The 22089-nt window shown below is 42.4% G+C and overlaps 1 protein-coding gene across 1 annotated transcript in view; it reads left to right on the top strand.

The window, feature by feature from the left end:
• The window catches only part of Stk33 (serine/threonine kinase 33), a 168379-nt gene that overhangs the window by 478 nt on the left and 145812 nt on the right, over positions 1 to 22089 (top strand). The gene's annotated exons all lie outside the window — the stretch shown is intronic.

Genomic DNA, 22089 nt, shown 5'->3' with positions numbered 1-22089 from the left:
GTGGGCTCAAGTGAATCCACATGTGGAATTGCCCGGTGCAGGACAAATGGCTAAGTTAGCTGCAAGGGGATAATTGCACATTTGGGGTACTCGTTCCTCACTGCAGCTGAGGAGGACCCTTGTTTTCTGGTCTGACCACCTACCTTCAGCATCAGACTAGGATCTTGCCAGCCGTACACAGGAGGAAGGGTCTTTGAGTCGAAAGCAAACTCAACAGGTTTTTGAACTTAAGCTCTCTCTCCTCCAAATCGTCTTTAAATTGTGAGCAATATGTAGTCTGTACATTTAAAATTCTCGCCCGTGTAAACCACCAGTGTGCTTGTCAGAATGAATCACACCTCTGTTTCGTGCTCAGGCCAGGAATCTCACCCTCATCAGTACCATCCCCTTTCTGCTATGTCCATATCATCATCAATTTGTGTTCATTTTGTCTTCATACCAAAGATCAGGCCTAAGCACTTCCGTTTCTTCGTCTATGGCCTGAGAACAGGCTATGCCATCTTGTCTCTTGCAGTTACCTCCTAATTGGTCTAAAGTCATCGCTTGTTTTACAGTGTTCTTGCTTGTCTGCTTGGCAGTGGAAACAATATTAAAAATTTATAAATTGACCATGCTGGGTCAGAGAGGTGGCTAAATGGTAAAGGTGCTTGCCACCAAGTCCGATAGGACCCACACAGGGGAAGAACAGAACTGACTCCACAGATTGCCCTCTGAGTACCTCTAGAAGAATGATCTAGGCCAGGCTTGGTGGCTAGCTTCTAACTCTTCCTGATGTTGTCTCCCAGGTAGAACTATTGTGCTTGGGTCTACAGAGACACGAGTTTTCATCCTGATTTTTTTTTAAAGATTTATTTATTATGCATACAACATTCTGCCTCCATGTATGCCCACATGCCAGAAGAGGGCACCAGATCTCATTACAGATGGTTGTGAGCCACCATGTGGTTGCTGGGAATTGAACTCATGACCTCTGGAAGAACAGCCAGTGTTCTTAACCACCGAGCCATCTCTCCAGCCCCCTCCTCATCCTATTTTTTTTTGTAATTTTATTGATTTTTGTTGAGCTCTACATTTTTCTCTACTCCCCTCCCCGCCTCTCCCCTCCCCTTCAACCCTCTCCCAAGGTCCCCATGCTCCCAATTTACTCAGGAGATCTTGTCTTTTTCTACTTCCCATGTAGATTAGATCTACGTTTTCATCGTGATTTTTTGTCTCACTTTAGGACCTTTATACTTGGTCCTTTCCCTGTCATTTCCTTCTCTTTATCTCCTACCCTTGATCTCTGAGGCCAAACGTTTCCTTAGGAAAACTGTTTTTGATTACTTTGTCTGGGACAAACCTCAATATTGGCACCTCTAGTAACATTTCTGGGTATGGCACATAGTGTGTCACTAATAAGTATCAGAATGCCTGAATTTTAACACTTTTCCCTTGGCCTTCAGTAGCGTCTGACCGTACAGAAGCACATACTACAAGAACAGATAGTTTACAGGTTAGTTCTAGTTCTGTCACAGTTCCTCACCTGAGATCTGTGGACTGATACAAATTTTATGGAAGGGTGATACAGTGTATGTTGTACCACTTCTTCTGAGATCCAGAATGTGTATAGACTGTACCCTTGTAGCGGCTTGAATAAGAATGGCCCCCATGGGTTTATATATTTAAATGCTTGGTCATGAAGAGAGGTACTACTTGTGAAGGATTAGGCGGTGTGGCCTTGTTGGAGGAAGTCACTGGTGAGTGCGCTTTGAGGTTTCGAAAACCCAAGTCAGGCCAGTCTCTCTCTCTCTCCCCGCTGCCCGTGGATCTGGATGTAGAACTCTCAGCTGCTTCTCTGACACCATGTCTGCCCATGTGCCACCACGCTCCCAGCCCTGCTCTGCACCATCACAGTGGACCGAACCTCTGAAAGTGTAAACAAAGCCTCAGTTAAATGCTTTCCTTTATAATAGTGGCCATGGTGTCTTTGCACATCGAGGGAACTCTAAGACAACCATGAATGCCATCAACTGCATTAGCTTCTCTTTAGTAAACTGAATCCTAACTGGAATAAAGCTGATGCCTAGTTTGGCATTAGTTCATGGCAGGGTTTAGCAGCAAATGAATCTACCAAAATGTTTTGAATTTCAGTCTAGGATGTCAGAGTTTGTCTTAGTGTAACCTTAATTCAGACACCTTCTCAGTGCCTCAGATTTTTCGCCGGAAGTGGGATATGACTCTAGCCTACAGGTTCAACGTCATATTGCTTTGAAAAATAAATGAATTACTGCATGTGAACTACTTGAAACAGTGAATGGTGCTTAGTCAGTAATATGTAAGGGTCCATGCATGCCATTTTCCTAGCTCTGTAAGGGCTCTCCAAATGACGCATTATTAACTACTATTATTACTATTATTTACATGTCAAGTACCAAATGTAGTGATGACTGTCTTCATAATTTAATCTTTTCATTATACCCTTGTTGCTTAAGATCAGTTTCTCGAAAATGAAATTCCAAAGGACAGCGATGCTGTAATGCTCTTGAATCAGGGGCTGCTCTATTCTCCAGAAAGATGATTGGCTGATGCCCATTTCACAGATAAAAATGGCTCCTCTCATTTGAATGTCTATCCAGACTCTTTGAAGGATTCTCTAGACATAGGGATTGTACACATTGATGTGGTCCAGTATGGCACTTGAATATGTGCACGCAGTGATCTTAATGATCAGGTCAGGGCAACTGACAGTTTTCATTTCAAGCTAGAAGGGTTTTTGGCTTTTGTGTTTTTGAGACAGAGTTTTTCTGTGTAGCTTTGGAGCCTGTCCTGGAATTCACTCTGTAGACCAGACTGGCCTTGAACACACAGAGATCTGCCTATCTCTTCTGGGATTAAAGGCGTGTGCAACTACTGTCTGGCCCTCAAACTAGAAGTTTTAAAGTTGTCGCCATTGACTGTAGAAATCCTGTGTGCTGGGAATATTAGAAGTCACTGCTTGCATGCAGCTGCACCCTGACCTACTTCCCATACTCCATTTCTTCTTCCATTGTTTGTCTGACGTCTGTCTTTATCGCTAGGCAGGAACCAGCCTCCTGGGCTTTAGCAGGGCTTAGGGTAAGGCTGTTTGTTACTTGCCGGTCGGCTACTGAGTCTGCTAGTGACCAGTGTTTCACTGAAATCTAGACAGTGTGGGCCTTCAATACAACAGGGGTAGGGAAAAGACATCCAGGTGGGAGGCAGAGGCCCAAGGAGATGGTAAGGGGGGGCTCTTAAAGTGGGAGGAGCTTCACTGCCTTTCCACAGGAACAGTGCAGGTTCATCTGTGGAAGAAGAGGGGTGTGGAGGGCACTGTGTCGGCCACACATTCGTTTGGAATTGTTTGAGCACTGTTGATATAGTGAGAATGTTGCTTGTCATACAGGGCATGTTTTAAACCACAATTGCCTTTTCATTTATAATGGCCTTTTGTTTTGGGGAGTCCTGAGGTGTGAACTCGGCTGTGCCATGAATGTCCCTTGGCTCCTATGTGATTTTAGACTTAGAATATTCTTATGCAGAGACTGGACAACAACCTACACTTTCTTAAAAATATAACCATATTTTTTTAAATGTTATTTTGTGAAACTTGTGAAATTGAGAGGTAATGACAGTCAGCATAAGAAAGTTGAGAGCCTGTGACAGTGGGTGACAGCACTTTCTGGACAAGCATGAGGACCTGGGTTCAGATACTCGCACCTGTCTAAAAGGCTAGCATCCCTAACTTCAGATAGTTGGGTGTGAGCTGAGACAGAAGGAGCATTCTAGCTCTAACCTGGCTCCACGTTCAGTGGTGGACCTGTCTGAAAGGAAGAAGGCAGAGCTGAATAGAGCAGGACCACAGACGTCCTCGTCTGACCTCTGCGGGTGTGCAAGCAGGCACAGATATGCACAGAAACCATACATATATTGTGTGTGTGCACACACAGCCCAACACACAGGGTTGAACAGTATACTTTCTCATAAAAATTGTGAAAAATGATGCTACAAAGGCCGGTCTCCATGCCTCACTGAAGAGGAAGGAAAGAGCTCTTTGTGGAGGGAGGATGAGGACAGCTCTTTCTAAAGTGGCTTCCAGATATGCTAAATCCATACGGTTGTTTCTTTGTCTTTAAGACCCCGAGAAGTGGCTTCTGAAAGAGAAGATGTAATCCTGGAGGAATTTTCATTTTCTTTCTTTCTTTCTTTCTTTCTTTCTTTCTTTCTTTCTTTCTTTCTTTCTTTCTTTCATTTCTTTCATATTTTTTTAAAAAAGAAAGCAAATTATCTTTTTTCATTTTACATACCAATCCCAGTTCCCACTCCTTCCCTCCTCCCATCCTCTCTTCACCCCCATCCACTCCTCAGAGAAGGTAACACACATTGCTTTGGGGACAGTCCAAGGCCCTCCCTACTATATCTAGGCTGAGCAAGATATCCATCCAAAGAGAATAGGCTCCCAAAAAGTCAGTACACGCAGTAGGAATAAATCCTGGTGCCACTGCCAGTGGCCCCTCAGTCTGCCCCAGCCATGCAACTGCCAACCACATTCAGAGGGACTAGTTTGGTCCTATGCTTGTTCCTTCGCAGTCCAGCTGGTGTTGGTGAGCTCCCATTAGCTCAGGTAAACTGTTTCAGTGGGTGTACCCATCATGGTCTTGACCTCTTTGCTCATATTCTTACTCCTCTCATGTAACACCCGATTCTGTGTTACCTCCTTGGTACAGTTTGCATGCCACTGTACCGTACGTGAGTCAGGCAAGGGCATGGAGATCGAAAGAACACACAAAGAGACCTGGGTCATTTGTAAGGAGATCAGCCAAATGCCATTTATTTAACCTTGGGGAAATCCTTATATACCTTGCTGCTGCACAAGGATTTCTGCCCAGGCAAGTAGGAAATTACCACACCAAAGATGGAGTCAACAGTGCCCTACAGCTAATCACCAGGCGGGGCAGAGGGAGCACAGGAACAAACAGAATGTTTTAGCTGGCTGACCAGAAACTGTCCTCAAGATGCACCCCAGGAACAAGGGTAGACCCAGGTCCTACACTCCCACTCTTCAACTGGACTTTGGGACCTCAGCTCAGTGCTCCCTTGTGGCTCTCTGCCTCTGTTTCCATCAGTTGCTGGGTGAAGGTTCTATGGTGACATTTACAATATTCACCAATCTGACTACAGGGCAAGGCCAGTTCAAGCACCCTCTCACTATTGCTTAGAGTCTTAACTGGGTTAATTCTTGTGGATTCCTGGGAGTTTCTCTAGTACCAGGTTTCTTTGTAGCCTCACAATGGCTCCCTCAATCAAGACATCTCTTTCCTTGTTCTCCATCTCTGTCCTTCCTCCATCTTGACCATCCAGTTTCCTCAAGTTCTTCTCCCCTTCTGCCCTCTTCTCTCCCGCCCTCCCTTCTCCCCCCACCCCGATGCCCCCAATTTTGTCAGGCGATCTTGTCTATTTCCCCTTTACCTGGAGGCGTTTTCTACGCTCATTTGTGTAACGATCCTTCATAGGATTTCATACACTCACGGTTGCTACATACCAAGAAATAGCCATTTTTAAGTAGAAGCTTAAACAAGGAAAATGTTAGAGAATTGATTGCTGTCTTTCAGGTGGACTTTCAGGTGTGCTTCTCCCCTTCTGAATTCCTCCGCATATTAGTGAGGCTGATTAGGTTTTGTGTGGATTTACCTTTAGGGCTCTAGGGTGTGAATAATGGGCACATAATTGTTAAATTGTGTTAATGTACCTGCTCTAAATTTATTAAGAAGTAAATTGTACAGTGTGTAAGAAATGAATCATCCCAAAATCTCTGGTTTTATTGGCTTGAAGTTGTTTTTAAAAAGGCTTATAAGGTGAGGGCAATGATTTTAATAACTAATTAAAATGTCATTTCTATGTGTTGTAGACTACATAAAATTACCTTTTAAAATAGTCATTGATTATATACATATGTATGTGATGTGGAAGTAGAGCAAGACTGTGGGGGAGGGGAGAGAGGACCAGTGAGAGGCAGAGCGAAGGCAAGGAAAGTAAGGGGGGGGGGCAATTATCAGAAGGAAAACATTTTGTCCTGTATAATTACTGAAAAATAAACAAAAACAAAAACACATTAAAGTTATCAATTTGAATTCCAGTCAGGATGACTAATAAATTGGAATAAAATAAAAAAAGACCCCAAGTTTTTTTGTGTGTTTTTAGTGTTGAAGATAGGTTTGATACTGTTAACAAAATTTGGCATGGTACTGCACACCTATAATCTCAGCACTTGAGAGGCCGAGGCCGGAGGATTGAAAGTTTGAGGCCAGCCTAGGTTCCATAGCAGGTTTTTGTCTCAAAAAAAAAAAGTTACCATTTTCTTATTTTTGGACATGAATTTAGTAAGCAATATTAACTATTACAAATACATATTCAGCAAGTATTTATTGGATGCTTATGATATGCACCTGATTCTAGAACATTGAACTGTGTCCTCACCTTTGCATTGCATGTGTAAAGTGTTTGCTTGTGGTTCAGTATTTTTAACGTGAGCTGGTAGCTATTTCAAGAAGCTGATCATGTGGACCCATTTTAATTCTGGACCCTAATAATTAAAGATTCATAACAAAAGCATTGTAGAAAATTCCTCTAGTCTGCAAGACTGAGATGGTGGCCACCGAGGGGCTGGCCATTGTGTTGTGGTCACCAACAGAAGCTGTACCTGTGAGGCTCCAGTTCTCGCTTCTTGAATCCTCTTGAGTTCGCTGTTATCATGCCTCACAAGGGCATTTTCCATGTGTTACAGGGAGCTCAGTTCTTTCCTGCCTGAGATTTTTGGAGGAAGCTCCATATTTATTCTTGAATGCTTTTCATGGAAATCCAACTCATTTTCTCTCAAACTTCTTTTTAAACAACATTTATTTATTATTTAACATGTGTGTGCACATGCATATATCGTGGTACATTGTTGTGTGCAAGATTCTGGGGAGATGTGAATAAACCTTTACTTACCCAAGATGGGGAGCTGATGACAGACCAAAGGAATGATGCCTCCACAGTCCAATTTGGTGACCCAATGAATTTTTATTTGGATACTAACAGGAGTATATTAAGAGGTTTCTTGCAGGAACAGGGAAGATTACAAACCGCTTGTCATACCTGAAGCCCACCCTAGCATGGAAATGGCTCACAGAACCTGGGACCGGGAGCTCTTAGCGTGACTGACAGCAGCTGGGCAGGTAGGAGAGTGTCTCTTGCAGGCAGCCCAGCGGGTATCTGTCTTCTCAGGAGTCCTTATTGCTTGGTGGGGAAAGGCCGAGTGTATTGGTTGGATTCAGGGAGTTGGTGCTGGAAGCCTTGCTCCAGATGGTTCGATGATCTGGGACAAATGTGTTAAGTTGGTGCCACAAAGAGACTGTGACTACTTGTTGTCTAAGAAAGTGGCCCGGATCATCAGCTAATGTCATGTGTTTTCTTTCTGGAGTATTGTGAATGATGCTGCTGTTGCCGTGTGTGCACAGTGTTGGCATGAACCCCTCTTTTCAGTTATCTTGAGTGTGCATTGCATGTATGAGTGGAATTGCTGGTCTTCTGGGAATTCTTAACTTGTGGAGGAACCGTTGAACCCTATCCCAAAGCCACTGAACCGTCTCACTTTTCCCCCCAGCATTTGCAAGACCCCCTTTCTCCGAGGAAGTTGATTCTGACACAGTGATGGGAAGTAATGACCGGGAAGGCTAGCAGTGCCAACCTGTGGAATCTGTTCTGCTGGGAAATGCAGTTTTTACTGAAGGGTTAACATCTGCCTTTGTTTTAAATTCATCTCTAGAAAAAGATCTTTTTTCCTGTTATTTTTAGCATTTTATCCATGCGTCTGTTCTTTTGAGTTTTTGCCTTCTTGACTTCTGCATGTTCCACCTCCACTCTAAGACTGCCCCCAGTTACTTGCATTTTTCCTTTGGTATCACGACCTTTTGTCATGACTCCCCATAGTGTCAGAGTGGGTCTGTCTTCTGTACATGCAGGATGTAGCCACAGAAGAGACTCATCAGGTTGACCGTGGCCAAGTGGAGACATCACCCTTAGAGAAGGACCCTGAGCTGGAGGTTTGTCCTCTGCCCTTGATGGTGGCTTCACTGTAATCTCCCTGTGGGCTTCTTTATTCTTACCCATTATAGGCCTTGTTCTAAGGCTCAGCCCAGGATTGAGGTGTGGCCCAGCAGCCTGGTTTACATCTCACTGTGGCAGTCAGTTTTTTATCCACTCAAGGCACACCCCAAACTGACTCTACAGACCAAAGAACCTGTCTGCAGTTCCAGAGACTGCTTACATAGAAGCGTGACCTAGAATCTTACCAAGCTGTAGTTGTGCACACCTATAACCCAGGACTTAGAAACAGAGGCAAAGGATGGGGTAGTGGTCTGCATAGGAAGGTCCCGGCCATCCAGGCCTGCACAGTGCGACCCTGCCTCAAAACCAGATAGTCATGAGGAGCCAGCCTCCCTCCCGAAAGGAGCTTGGTTAGCTATGGGAAGAGAGGGCAAGGCAGCTGTTTTATTATACAATATTTGAAGAGTTGTTCAAATACATTTGACAGAGGCCCACATTTTGATCTTGTATTCTGGCCCTGCCACTGAGTAGCTCTGTTTTTTCCATCTACATTCCTTTCAGCCTAAAATAATTCAGTGCTTCAGAAGTATAACATACAGTTCCTGTACTGATGAGATCTGGATTCTTTAGAAGATTGAGTAGCGGCATGGTAGCTTTTTGAGTTCAGCCATCAGCGAATTGAAATTGTAATAACTGTATTTATTATACTTAGTTCTGAATGAGTTATTACTAAGCCTTTTGTTGGTCCCATATTATCTCTGGTTTACAGACTAATTTGTTTTTCTTTTTTTTTTAAAAGTAGGATTTCCTTAAATTCTATTGGATGCTTCATTACTAGAATGTTTAAAATGGCTGATTGCTGGAATCTTCAGGGAATCTAAAGCCTTAATTACATCTAGTATTTTTATTTTAGTTGATTCTTGAAATGAGTTCAAAAGTAACTTATTTTAAAGGGATGATTATTTTCTATGTAACTACATGTCTTGCAAATTTAGAAATTTTTGGCCACATCATTTTACTCTTGCCACTTTAGCTTGGCAGCATAGGGGCTGTTGGCTTCTTTCACAGTGAATAGCATGGCGGCATTGTGTCTTAGTACCCGCCCCCATGTTTCTTGCTGCTGTTTTTGGCTAGTATTGATTTATATTTTCCTATTCTCCTGGCACTTTTCACAATGCTCATCAAGCCCTGCCATGTTGGAAGCGGGGGTTCCCGAGTTGAAGCCTTTCTCATGCGACTGTTCCCTAGCGAGTAAAGAGTTGTTGATCAGATTGCAGACTTGATGCTTAGTTCTAGGTGCCAGTTTTCAGTGGTGTATGACAGCCCTGGAACTGTGTTAGCACCACATCTGGTGCTGCTCCTGTGTAATAGACGTTCCTTTAATGTATTATGCTATGATTCTAGCTTTGTCATCTGTTGCTGTTGTTATAAAGGGATATTGATAGACTACAGGGTTCTCCGAGTATCATAGAAAATGCTTTTTATTTTATTGATCAAATTGATTTTCATAAGAATACACTTCTGCTAAGTCTTCAAAATAGAGCTCACAAATAGCTCTGATCGGAGTAGTAATTGAAGACTGCGGTTTACTGTGAGGTTGTTTCAGGAAGATCTGTAAATGAAATAGTATGGACAGTCAGTCAGTGCCTTGGATATTCCAGAGGAGGAAGCGGAGGCACCTGGTCAATTTTGCAAACTGTGTTTTTAGAGCCAGTTACTAATTGGGTTGCAGTGCACAGTGTTAGTGCTTTAAATGGCTCCACAATTCATTGTGGTTCTGACCAGTGCAGGTGAGATGACACCCGTCCTCATGAGGAGCGACTGGTCATACAAAATGGCGCAATCTGATTTTAAAATAAAGCAGTAAGCGAAACCAGTAAGAGTTCAAAAAATACTTAGGGCCTCAGGAAAGAAGATTTAGTACATTTATCTTTCAAATAGTTTCTCCCTGTAGACAAATGCTTTTAAATTGATGCGAGTTATCAAACCATTAGATTAATGAAGCAAAGAAAGATTCCTCTTTTCTCTTTGATAAGGATCCAGACTTCAGGGACAGAGAGCTCTCTTTCAGGGCAGACTTCCTCCTTAAGTGGTAAGGCTCTGTCTAAACCTTTGGTTCTCTTCCTAAATTAGTGAGAAAAAAAAAATCTGTTTTCTCAGATGAGCCTGCACTCAGTGTGAGTGCTATTAAAGGCTTAAGATGATGGCTAGGCATGGTGGTGGATGCCTGTAACCCCAGCACTTGGTGTGGGAGATGGAGGCTGGAAGGTAGAGTCAAGGCCAGCTTTGGCTACATAGCACATGGGGCCAGTCTGGGCTGTTTGAAGCCCCATTAAGATTTTTTTAAGTTTTGATTTGACATTGTGAAAAAGATGATTATGAACTGGGAGACATTGCCTAATGACAAGGACACGAATTTTTTAGACCTTTTAGAATTCTTTACTATTTTCCATTCAAAGAGCTTGAAATTATTATGATGGCTCAGTTTTCTTTCCTTGAACACCTACGTATCACAGACTCTTGGTATTAAAGACTGTGAGAAACAACTCAGGTTCATTGGAGAGTGGGAGAAATGCTTACTAACCTGAGAGAAGGAGCAGATCATTCCTTCATTCTGTGCCTCTGCTAAAAATGATCTCAATCTTTCACGAGTGATCTTCGAATTCTAACATGAACACTGTGTAATATAAACAGTGATTTTTAGTGTTGAAGTAATGGTTTTAAAAATTTGGATATCTGATGTGAATACTGAGCAGAGGCTTTCTCACTTTATGCCTGAACATTTCAATTACATTGCAAAGTAATATTATGACGACTTTTCTGTTGAAAATATCTAGCATTTTTCTTTTCCCCACATATTTTTCTAAAAATATAGTAAGATTGACTGCGGAGCAATGATTTTTTGAGTATTTGTGGCTTAGACACCTAGCTAGGGCATGGAACCAATCCATTCCTCCTGCTCTTTTGTGGCCTCAGCTTCTACACAGATTGTAGAATTGCAAAATTTACAGAGCTCCTTGCCTTATGTGTTTATTTCTAGAGTATGGGGGAGGGAGGAAGGGATTGGGTGCCCGTTATCTTTGTTACTAATTCATATTAATGTTAAAGTTCCTGAATTATTTTCAGCAATTTTGCCTCTGTTAGACTTAGTTGTGTGTGGGAGCTCCTTTTTAGTCTTTAAATTACATTTGCAGAGTGCTGGTGTAGGAAGCCTTCACCCGTTTGCTTGCTAAGTTTTGACTAATTTGTATAATAAAGTAAAGTCTTGTTCTTCCTTCTGTTGTCCCTTTCAACAAACCCTGGCCATCTAATCTACTGCATGTACTGTCCTAAGCACCAGGTGGGGAGTCATACTGAGTAAAAATGACCAAGGATGCTAAATATAACAGTGGGGAAAGGTGCTAAGTAATCCCAGTTAGGTATGCTCTCAGTGTCATTTGTAGAGACTCCAAATACAGAGGAACTTATTTGTATATGAGGCAGGAAAAACAAGGGTGTGGAAATTGACTGTTAAGATGGAGGTGGAATTTAATACTTAATATTTTGATGCTCATCAGCATTGTTCAGGCTGCATGAGGTTTGGACATTGACTTTTCGTTACATCATGGTGCAACTTACAGTCATCTGGATTTTGCAACATCATTTTTTATTCTGTAAAGAATCTTTTATGGTAAGTTTTGGATGCTGGCCTCTGGAAGCTTAGCGGGAGAGGCCGCATTGCTCCGTTCCCAGCTCTGTATTAACGGATGCTTCCTTGTCTTCTGCCTCTCTCCCCTTTGCTGAGGGACTCTGACCCGGTTGCTGGGCAGTTAGTTGATGAGGTTCTGTGCCACTTCGAGTGTTTTGCTAAAGCTTTTGACTTTTGTATTGACTATAATGTTATTCAGTTTCTATTTTAAAAACTCTTGTGCTGGATTTGCTGAGATGGCTCAGTGGTGCAGGTGCTTGCTGCCAAGCCTGACAGTCTGAGCTGGATGCCCGGGTCCCACGTGTTAGAAGGGGAACTGGCACTCCTCCTATGGCAGTTGCCTCTCTCCTTCCTATAAATTTGCCCATTCTAGATAGTTAGCATCATTGAAATCTTATAGCGTTTATCCCTTTGTACCTGGCCTGTTTCACATAGCGTAATTTTGATCTTGCACATGTGACCATCAGAGGTTCATATGGGCCTTTCTGTAGATCTAGTTTCTGTACTCCTTTCCCTCAACTAGGCTAGACTTCGGGGGGGGGGGATCCAAGACTTATTGAGGAAACTGCTTCTAGGTGTTAAGCTGGTATGATAGGATTCTGAATGTTTCTTTTCCCTTTCTCGTTGTTGCCTGTCCCTAATGTTTGCAACCATTGTATTGTATCTATCCAGTTTTCTAGCCATTTAAAGCACAAGGGTAAATGTTACCCTATTTCTCCTTGACCAGAAGCAGAATCTCCTTTCCTTCCCCCCTCCCTCCCTCCCTCCCTCCCTCCCTCCCTCCCTCCCTCCCTCCTTCCCTCCCGCCCTCCCTCTCTCCCATCCCTGTCTTCTTTCCCTTCCTTCCCTCCCCCATCTTTCTCTCTTTCTCTCTCTTTTCTTTTTGTGGTATTGGCAGTTGCACCCACATATTGGTATTTGTATTTGATCTGTAATCTAATTCCTAGCCCTTTCTTGAGGGAGGGTCTTGCCGAATTGCTTGGGACCTGCAGTCCTCCTGCTTCAGCCTTCTGTATAGCTGGGATTATAGACATATGCTAACATGTACTTCTAAAAGTGGACCAGACTAGCAAATACTCAGATCTTTGCCTTTTCCTTACTCATTTCTATGTCTTTGGTAGAACTGAATTGTCCCAGTTGTAGGCTGTACAGTTGCTAGGCTCTAAGTGTTGACTCAGTACAAGAAAAACAGCAAGATGAACACACGTCATTGGTTAGGTCTGCCTGCAAATGATGCAGAGGAGAGTATTTTCTCCTTGTTGTGTCACATCTGACCTGCTTCTGCTGACTTGAGTTCCTATATAGGCATTAGGGAAGTATTGACGGATGCAGTTTAACAGCACCACACTTGACGAAATGCCAAATTCTACAATAATAGATTTATTTTTTTTATGCTTCCAAATATAAAAGTATTTTCTAGAATCTTTTTTGCTATTAGGTTAAAATGCATGTTTGAGTAGTACTACACTTGTTAGTGACCTTTAATGGCAGAGAGAATTATGTAAAGTCTGCATAGAATCTAACTGTATTGTAGTATTTTTGTCATTTATTTTTGAGTTGTAGTTTAATAAATATAGCTTATTATCCACAATTTACAATTGCAGTTACATAAATCTCTCCTTTTTCTTCTCTTGTACCGAATATGTGTAAATGTTATGAATAAAAATTGAGAGGAACTTTCATGTCATTTTAATAGGCTTATTGCATGTATTGAATATCTGAATTGCAACTTTTAATTTCCTCTTGGAATAAAGAATTGAAATAGTGAAATAAATCAGAGCTCCTCAGGACAGTGATAGACAGAACTAAACTCCGTCCGTTTTATTTGAGAGATTGTAGTGTTTTATGGTAAAAACAGCCTGTTTCACTCTGAGTGACAATTATTTTGTAATGAAGAAATGTCTTGAAATTGTGGGTAATTTTTCAATTTTATATGCATTTTGTCAGCCTAAAATAATCGCTGATTTGGACTTTCCATGGGAAAAGAGGTGAAGATTATATTATTAACTTTGCAGGGAAGTGTTTTTAGGTCATAGATCAGATATATTGCTTAGAAGCAGTGGAATATTATAAAAGGGGCTTGAATCCTGTAATGTCAGCTCAGGCAAGAGCTACATAACTGTAAAGTTCTGGGTGAGGTAATGCGAGTCTGCCGCTCCTACACTTGGGCATTGGTGGGAGGAGCACCGGGGATTTTAGGCTAGCCTGAGCCTCGTGAAACCCTGCCAACAGCCAGCCAGCCAAAGAGACAAGCGGACAGACAGACCTTCTGAAAACGAACCTCCAAGCTAAAATGAAACAAAAAGCTGCAGAGAGATAAGTTAGTTGTAGAAAAAAGGTAAAATCTATGCTGCATGATGCAGAGGACCAGAGAGGGTGTGCTGTGCGTGGGCGCTCCTGCGTGTGCGGTCGGTCAGCGGAGATGTGGGATGCGTCCAGAGCCTGGGAAGGACTGCGGCCGGCAGTTTGCTCTTGGCTTAGGAGACAAAATCTGGAGATGCTCGTCATGTTCACACTGGGGCAACATAAAAACTTCCCAGGGTTTCCCACAAAACACCGCTCAGACCTAGGGCCCTGTTCTCTTACATAGGCAGGATTAACGCTAACTGAACTGGTTCTGTCTGGGTTTACTATAGCTAAACCTCTGAAGAGCTGTATTCTGATGAAGACTCTTGTTATTTCCCACATCTTCATAAATTACTGCCTACTCTGGCTATAGTTTCTCCGGCCAGAAGTAAAAATGATTTGACAGCCCTGGACTCTGCCACATGGGGTTCAGGACACCGTTCATATTTGTACTCCTTGGGTCTTCACAAGTCAGCCACACGAGTTTCCGCACTTTATAGACATTTCCCTGACATCTAGACTGGATGGAGGCAAGTTACACTCCAGAATCTCTTCTTTAACCGTATTTTGTGCTGCCTTGTTTGAGTTTGAAGAGTTATCATTGGGTTGGCTGCTTGTTATTAATGAATTGCTTGTTCGTGCAGTGCTGAGGATTGAATCTAGGGGCTCATGCTTGCTGGGTGAACTCTCTCTCACTGAGGTGTATCCCCTTGCCACCCCTGTGACTTCGAATTGTAAGAATCTCACTAGGCTGCCCAGGCTGGGCTTTAAGTCATTCTGTAGCTCAGACAGGCCTTGGCCTTCCAGTGCACCTGCCCCCGCTCCTGGGTGGCTGGGATCACAGGCCTGAGCCACTGGCCCAGTGCTTTCAAGGCTGTAAACTTTGTTTCAGGTTGTATACAACTTTAACAGTTAACAAGAAGCTCGTTCAGTAATTTAAAAAATTCTCCACTAGAGGTCAGTCTATCACCTGGGAATATGAATATTGTTGCTTTCCTGTCTTAAAAGTGATTTTTTAAAGAAGAGACTAATGTGACTGGATAAATTTTGAATTACAAACATAATCAAAGAGTCATTTTTCATGTGCGGTGCTGGCGGTCAGACTCAAGGCCTTACAGATGCTAGACAATCATTCTGCCACTTAGCTGTACCCCCAGACTTCAGCGTCATCTTCACAGAAGCAGAAGCATGCATGGCTATTATAAGATCCAATATTGGCTCAATAGATTGTATTTGCAGAGTTCAATCAAGATATCTCGGTGAAATGACTTCTGGGATAGAAAGAGTACTTATTGACGACCTTGATCTTTGTTTTCTATAAATTACTCCCACATTAAATATTAAACCAGGTTTTCATTACTAATATTTCAAATTCCTTTCCTTGACTCATTTAATTCAGTCAGTGCTGCAGGACACACCTAGAAGGTAACAAAGCAGTGAAGTTGTTTCGTGCCCGCTAAAAGATACTTTTAATATTAGGGCAACGTGAATATAAGCTTTTTTCTTAAAAATAGCTTAGAGAATTTTATTTCTCACCCCCAGATTTTAAAAATAACATGGTATTGGATTAAGAAGTTAACAGTCTTTATTTAGAAGCAACATTTTGAGCCCCCTCTGTGCTTGTGAAAGCAGTGTTATTGTGGAGGAATGACAGACACTTATTTGTAGTGTCTCGTTGGTACAGAGTAATCACCCACTTGACTCATGACGTTAGTGAGATGTAAGTAATGGTTCTGGCTACTGGAGGTTAAATAAAGCCTTTTAGGCAGCCTTCAAACTAACTGAAACAATCTGACTGGACTCCAGATTGGCCACACTGAAAATGAATGGCACCGTGCAGAAGAGGCCAGAGCAAGGCGGGTGGATCTGCACAGGGGGTACTGTTGGATAGGCAGTGACGTAAAGCCAGAGAGGAATGAGGGAGCTCTGGACAGAGGTCTGCAGAGCAGACAGGATGGTAGGAGTATAGAAGTCTCCAGAGGTAACAGAGAACACACGAAGAAGGCAAGACTTATCCCTTGCTCTGAAGCTGCTATATGCCAGCCATTGTGCCCGGAGCTCAGTGCCCTCCACCTTATCCTTCCTGATGGATAGTATGCTAATCCCTTTTTAGAGACAAGATAATTGAGGCTTAAAGAGCTTCAACAACTTACTGCACTGAGATTTGAACCCAGGGCTCGTGACGCAGCTATGAAACTGCTTCCTGATGTGGACAGCATCCCTCATCCCCTTTTTCTTTTGCTTCAGTTTTTTCCTCCTCCTGTCTACAGTGTAAAGATAGCTGTAGGCTTACATCCAGTGTGAAATTAACCCCACAGGTAAACCTCAATTACAACAAAGCTGAGGGTTATAACTTCCAGAGAGGCAGATTGGGGATATTTTTGTTAAAAAGTGGAAGTTTCTCAACCTTTGCCTACGCATCACCACGGCGACCTCCGTTCTGTGATTAGATGGTGATGAGCGTCGCAGTTCACACCGCTTTGTTGTTTCCCCCTCTCCGAAATCCACTAATTATCTTAGGAGGTGTCCCCTCTGCTGCGTGGCTTTTCACAAATGGCACTCCTGGAGGTGCCTCTCAAGGACTTTGCAGAGTCTTAATAGGCAGCACAGCGGGCCGGCCACCAGGGAAGTTGAGGGATCGCGGGCTTGGGCTGCCGGTATACCTTTGTCGCTTTATTTTTACACCTGCAGGCAGCAGTGCTTCTGAGACCTTTTCGTCTTTTAAAGATAGCTTTGATCCTAGATCCCTTTCTGCTTGGGATATGTTTTTGAAGAGGTGAGGACAGAATGTCAGCTTTCTTCTCCCAAAGGCACTGGTCGCGAATTTCCCCTATAATCCAGTACTTTCATCATCCCCTCCATGTTGATGGTTCCACTAGACCTGGAGAATGGCATTGATCTTTTGTTTTTTGACCCAAGTGTCTGGTTAATGGTAAAAGGTCCATCAGCTGAGAATGCTTTTAATCAGGCTTTCTCTTTTGTGTGTGGCTGAGTTAAGGTCTATCTACGGTCAATTGCAAAATGTCTTTCCCAAGTTTCTTTCTCTTTTTTTCTCCTGAAGTTGCTTGAAGGTGATATTAGGAGGAGTACATCCGGGTCATACAAGAGTAAGAAAATGGAAAGTTCTTCTCTTTAAATAGCTTTTAATCTCTTGGATAAAACTTTGATTTGTTTTGATAAAATAGCACCAAATTCTTAACCTAGCAGTATAAGGTAGCACCAGATTCGCAGGTGCCCGAACTTCTCAGCAGAAAAGGCCCAACCGAAGCCTCAAGGCCAGAGTCCTTGCTTTCTTCCTAAAGGAGCTGGGAATGGAATTGCTTATATCTGTTTTAATCTGCAAGTGCCCCAAGTCTTCCTTTTTCTTCTTTGCTGATTCACAGTAGAGAAGTGGTCACACATGAAATACCCAGGTTCCCTACAGCCCATTTGCCAGCCACTTCCACCTGCACCCTGCTAGCTTCCTAGCTGCCCTCAGACCAGCCTTCCTGCCTTCCTGGCTTCCGTTCTGCAGCAAAGACCATATCACAAACATAAATGCAATCTTACCACTCCTTACCCAGAAAGACTTGTCATATGGCATTGTTCTTACAGGAGAGCTGTACACTTTTAGCTTGTGAACCTTAAAGAGCAGGTCCTTCTTTCTCCCGAGAACCTTGTAGTCTGTAGTGTCTTCCCATAGTCTTCCTCAGATCCATGTTCCTTCCCCCAAACCATTCTTTCTTTTCTGAAGAGAACTTATCATTGTCCTTTGCATACCTGCTTGGATAGCTCGTTTTGAGAAATTCAAGTATAATATTTTTAATTATCAGATTCATTGCATTACTATTACATGCTTTTCTTTTTTCTTTTGTTGTAAGCAGCTTTTTCCTCACATAATTTTTTTTTAAGAACAGTAGCATTTGGTTTTTTAAGAACAGTAGCATTTGGTTTTACCCTAGGACCTTGGGCTATTTCGTCTCAGTTTTTGTGGTTATCCAAGAATATGGGGTATGGGTTCCGTCTCCTGAAGTAGACCTTAAGTCAAATCAGATACTGGCTGGTGACTCCCACAGGCTTTGTGCCACCAGTGCCCTAGCAGATCTTGCAGTCAGGACACCATTGTAGACCAAAGAGTTTGTGGCTAGGTTGGTGTTTACATTTCTCCTTTGGTAGCATGCAGAATGCCTTCCTGTACCAAAGACACTAGCTCATAAGGGTGAAGGCTCTGCATAGGCATCAGCTGCTCTTCTTCATGTTCAATGATTTGTGTAGGTGTTCTTTTCAGCAATGGGGCCTTGCTTCAGTTTGTGGAGAGCAACCAATGCTCTCAGAAACAGCCTGAGTTGTTTGGGACCCTTTTAGTGAGCAACTCAGTCAGATGTAACCCAATCCTGGTACTGGAAGCTTCATTTGGTGATAAGAGATATCCAGTTGGGGTTTTTCTACCCTGTTATTTATTTGATGATTTCATTTAGACGCCCTTCATATATATGTATATCTTATAAACCTACTGTGTTAGGTTTATATACTACCCCTCAAATGGCCTTTAATTTTAGCTGTCCCTCTCTTGTCCGCCTCTTCCCTCCCCACTTGATCCTCCCATTCCAGTCATCCATAACTAATTTTTCCATTTCCCTTTCCTAGCAAGATCTATCTGCTACTCCCCTGAACCCCCAGTCCCTTACTCTATACCTAGCCTCTGTAGTTCTATGGATTGTAGCTTGGTTATCATTGACTTAACAGCTAATATTCACTTATAAGCAAATACATACCCTATTTGTCTTTTTGAGTCTGGGTGACCTCACTCAGGATTATTTTTTTTCTAGTTTCATCAATTTACCTGTAAATTTCATGATTTCAGTTTTTAAAGAGCTAAGTATTATTCCATTGTGCAAATGTATCACATTTAAAAACATCCATTAATCTGTTGAGGGACTTTTTCCCCTCCAGTTTCTGTCTATTACAAATAAAGCAGCAATAAACATGGTTGAGCAAGTGTCTCTGTGGTAGGATAAAGTTTCTTGTGAGATATTCCCAAGAGTGGTATAGCTGGATCTTGAGGTAGGTCAATTCCTATCTTCCTGAGGAACTGCCACATGGATTTCCATAGTGACTGTACACGTTTGCAGTCCCACCAGCAATGGATGAGTGTTCCCCTTCTTCCACATCCTTACCAGCTTGAGCTATTATTTGTTTTTATTGATCTCTGCCATTCTGATGGGTGTAAGATGAAATCTCAGAGTAGTCTTGATATACATTTCTCTGATGACTAAGAATGTTGAATGTTTCTTTAAGTGTTTCTCAGCCATTTAAGTTTCTCTGTTTAGATCTGTACCTCATTTTTAATTGGGTTATTTGTTTTTTGGTATCTATTTTGAGTTCTTTATATATTTTAGATATTAATCCTTTATCAGTGTGTAGTTGGTAAAAGTCTTTCCCCATTCTGTAGGCTGATACTTTGTCTGAATGATGCTGTCTTTGGGTGTACAGAAGCTTTTTAGTTTCACAAGGTCTCATTTATTGATTGTTGATCTTAATGCCTATGCTAATGGTGTTTGGAAAATATTTTCCTATGTCAGTGAGTTCAAGGGCACATTCCACTTTCTCTCTAACCACTTTCATTGTATTCTAGGTCTTTGGTCCGTGGAGTTTGAGTTTTACACAGGTGATAAGTATGGACCTATTTGTATTCTTCAGTTTGGCCAGCACCATTTGTTCCGTATGCTTTTATTGGCAGAAAGTTCAGTATTTGTCTTTGCAGACTGTTCCTCTGTGTGCTGTGTAAGAACCTAGAGATGCCGAGAAGGGTTCAACTGTTGTGCCATGTGTGCCATATGGAGAGTGAACTAGGAACATGGTAAATTCAGCTTCTGCACTGGGGAAGGTTGCTGCTGTTGAAGAGAGGTCCTAAAAACCCTAAGGGACATTTATGCACTGTTTCTGGTGACCATTCCAAACTCTAGAGTACACAGCTTGCATTCACATCCATGAAGACTTACATTAACATATTTAGTCATTTCCTCATGACCAATTGGGCTGGTTTAACTCAGACTCAGTAAGAACTCTGCCATTTGTGCCTCCTCTTGCCAGGAACCACTGATGTGGGTCATGCCAGGTTTTCTGAACAGATTTTACTAGCTTTGAATCCCAAGAATATTCCCAGAGGACTAATAGGTGGTGCATTCCAAGAATGAATGTAGTTATTACTGGGTAGATCACCCAGGAAAGGTCTGTGACATTCAGAGAGAGGGTCTTTTCTCATTTTATAGTCTGTCACTCAAGGTGGAGAGGTCATTTAAATGACTCTTTACAAAATAAAGAAAATGAGCTTCAGGAAGATTTTCCTCTCCTGGAACCGAGAAAAGTCACTCAGGGATTTCCCACTAAATCATCTCATCTCCACTGCTTGAGTATTCTAGTCTCTGCTTACCCATCACCTTGTACTTACTGTCCTGTTATCCTTGTGATCGTTTGCTTATAAGGACGTCTGTATCCTGCATCACAATACAAGCTCTCGGAGTTTGGGGTCCAATCTCCACTGATGCATCTCTCTCTCAGGGTTCTCCTTGTTACATAGCTTCTCTGGTCTTGGACTATAGGCTGGTTATCCTTTGCTTTACATCTAATATCCCCTTATGAGTGAGTGCATACCATTTTTGTCTTTCTGGGTCTGGGTTACTTCACTCAGGTTGGTTTTTTTTCTAGTTCCATTCATGTGCCTGCAAATTTCAGTATGTCACTGTTTTATTTTATCACTGAGTAGTACTCCATTGTGTAAGTGTACCACATTTTTTAAAATCCATTTGTTGGTTGAGGGGCATCTAGATTGTTTCCAGGTTCTGGCTATTACAAATAATGCTGCCACGAACACAGTTGAGCAAAGGTCCTTGTGGTATGAGTGTGTATCCTTTGTGTGTATGCCCAAGAACAGTATTGCTGGATCTTGAGGTAGATTGATTCCCAATTTTCTGAGAAGTCACCATACTGATTTACACAGCAGCTGTACAAGTTTTCACTCCCACCCGCAATGGAGGACTGTTCCCCTTTACATCTTCTCCAACATAAGCTATCATCAGTGTCTTTGATCTTAGCCATTCTGACTGGTGTAAGATGGTACCTCAGAGTCACTTTGATTTGGAGCCCTCAGTCTTAAATGGGATGTTGTCATCAAAGCCCCCCGCCCCCAGGACTCAGGGATCTATGCAGAAGAGGAGGTGGGAAGACTGTAAGGGCCAGAAGTGATGGATGGCTGCAAAGCACACGGTCTTTCTGACACAGCAGGACTGCACACATATGAACTCACAGACACTGTGGCAGTGTGCAGAGCTTCAGACTAGATGGGGTCCAACTAATGAGAGGGGCTCCCAAACCTAGCCAAGTAGCAATCTGTAATTGATACCTGCTGGCAAAGGAAGAAAGATCATTTTCTCCAATGGAGTCTTTCTGGATGTATTAACCACAACTCAGGGCAGGATCCATGCCCAGGAGTAGTTGGTCAGCACAAAATAAACTCAATGATATTTTTGTAGACTTTGTATCTCATTTGTCTTTGTTTGAGTATTTTTGATCTTATTGGTCATTGGCTTGTTTATTTTGATTTCTGTTTTGGGTAGGAGGTTTTTTTTTGGTGTATGTTTTATTTATTTTTTTAAAGTGAGCATAACGTTGGCTGGGTAGGAAGATGGGAAGGATCTGAGTGGAACTGGGAAAGATGAAAAACATGATTAAACTTTATTGTATGAAAGGCCTTGAAAAAAATCTAACAGAACTGGAATCAATGATAACAAGGTGGTGAGAATCATGGGATGTGCGAGTTCAGAGCTGTTGGAAACCATGTTCCGTGCATCACGGAGGCAGGCAGTCTGTCTGCAGTAGTGAGTTCCAGATCAACATGTCAGTGCTCTTGATTGAGGTGGCCTTCAAGTCTGAACTTCTCCTTATTCCTGTGGCCCAGCTGCCCTTTGTGTATTTTCTGGAGTCATATGAGGCAC

This window comes from Microtus pennsylvanicus, chromosome 5 (genome assembly GCF_037038515.1).
Source record: "Microtus pennsylvanicus isolate mMicPen1 chromosome 5, mMicPen1.hap1, whole genome shotgun sequence".
Lineage (NCBI taxonomy): Eukaryota > Metazoa > Chordata > Mammalia > Rodentia > Cricetidae > Microtus > Microtus pennsylvanicus.
This window is presented reverse-complemented; position numbering and strand designations above follow the sequence as displayed.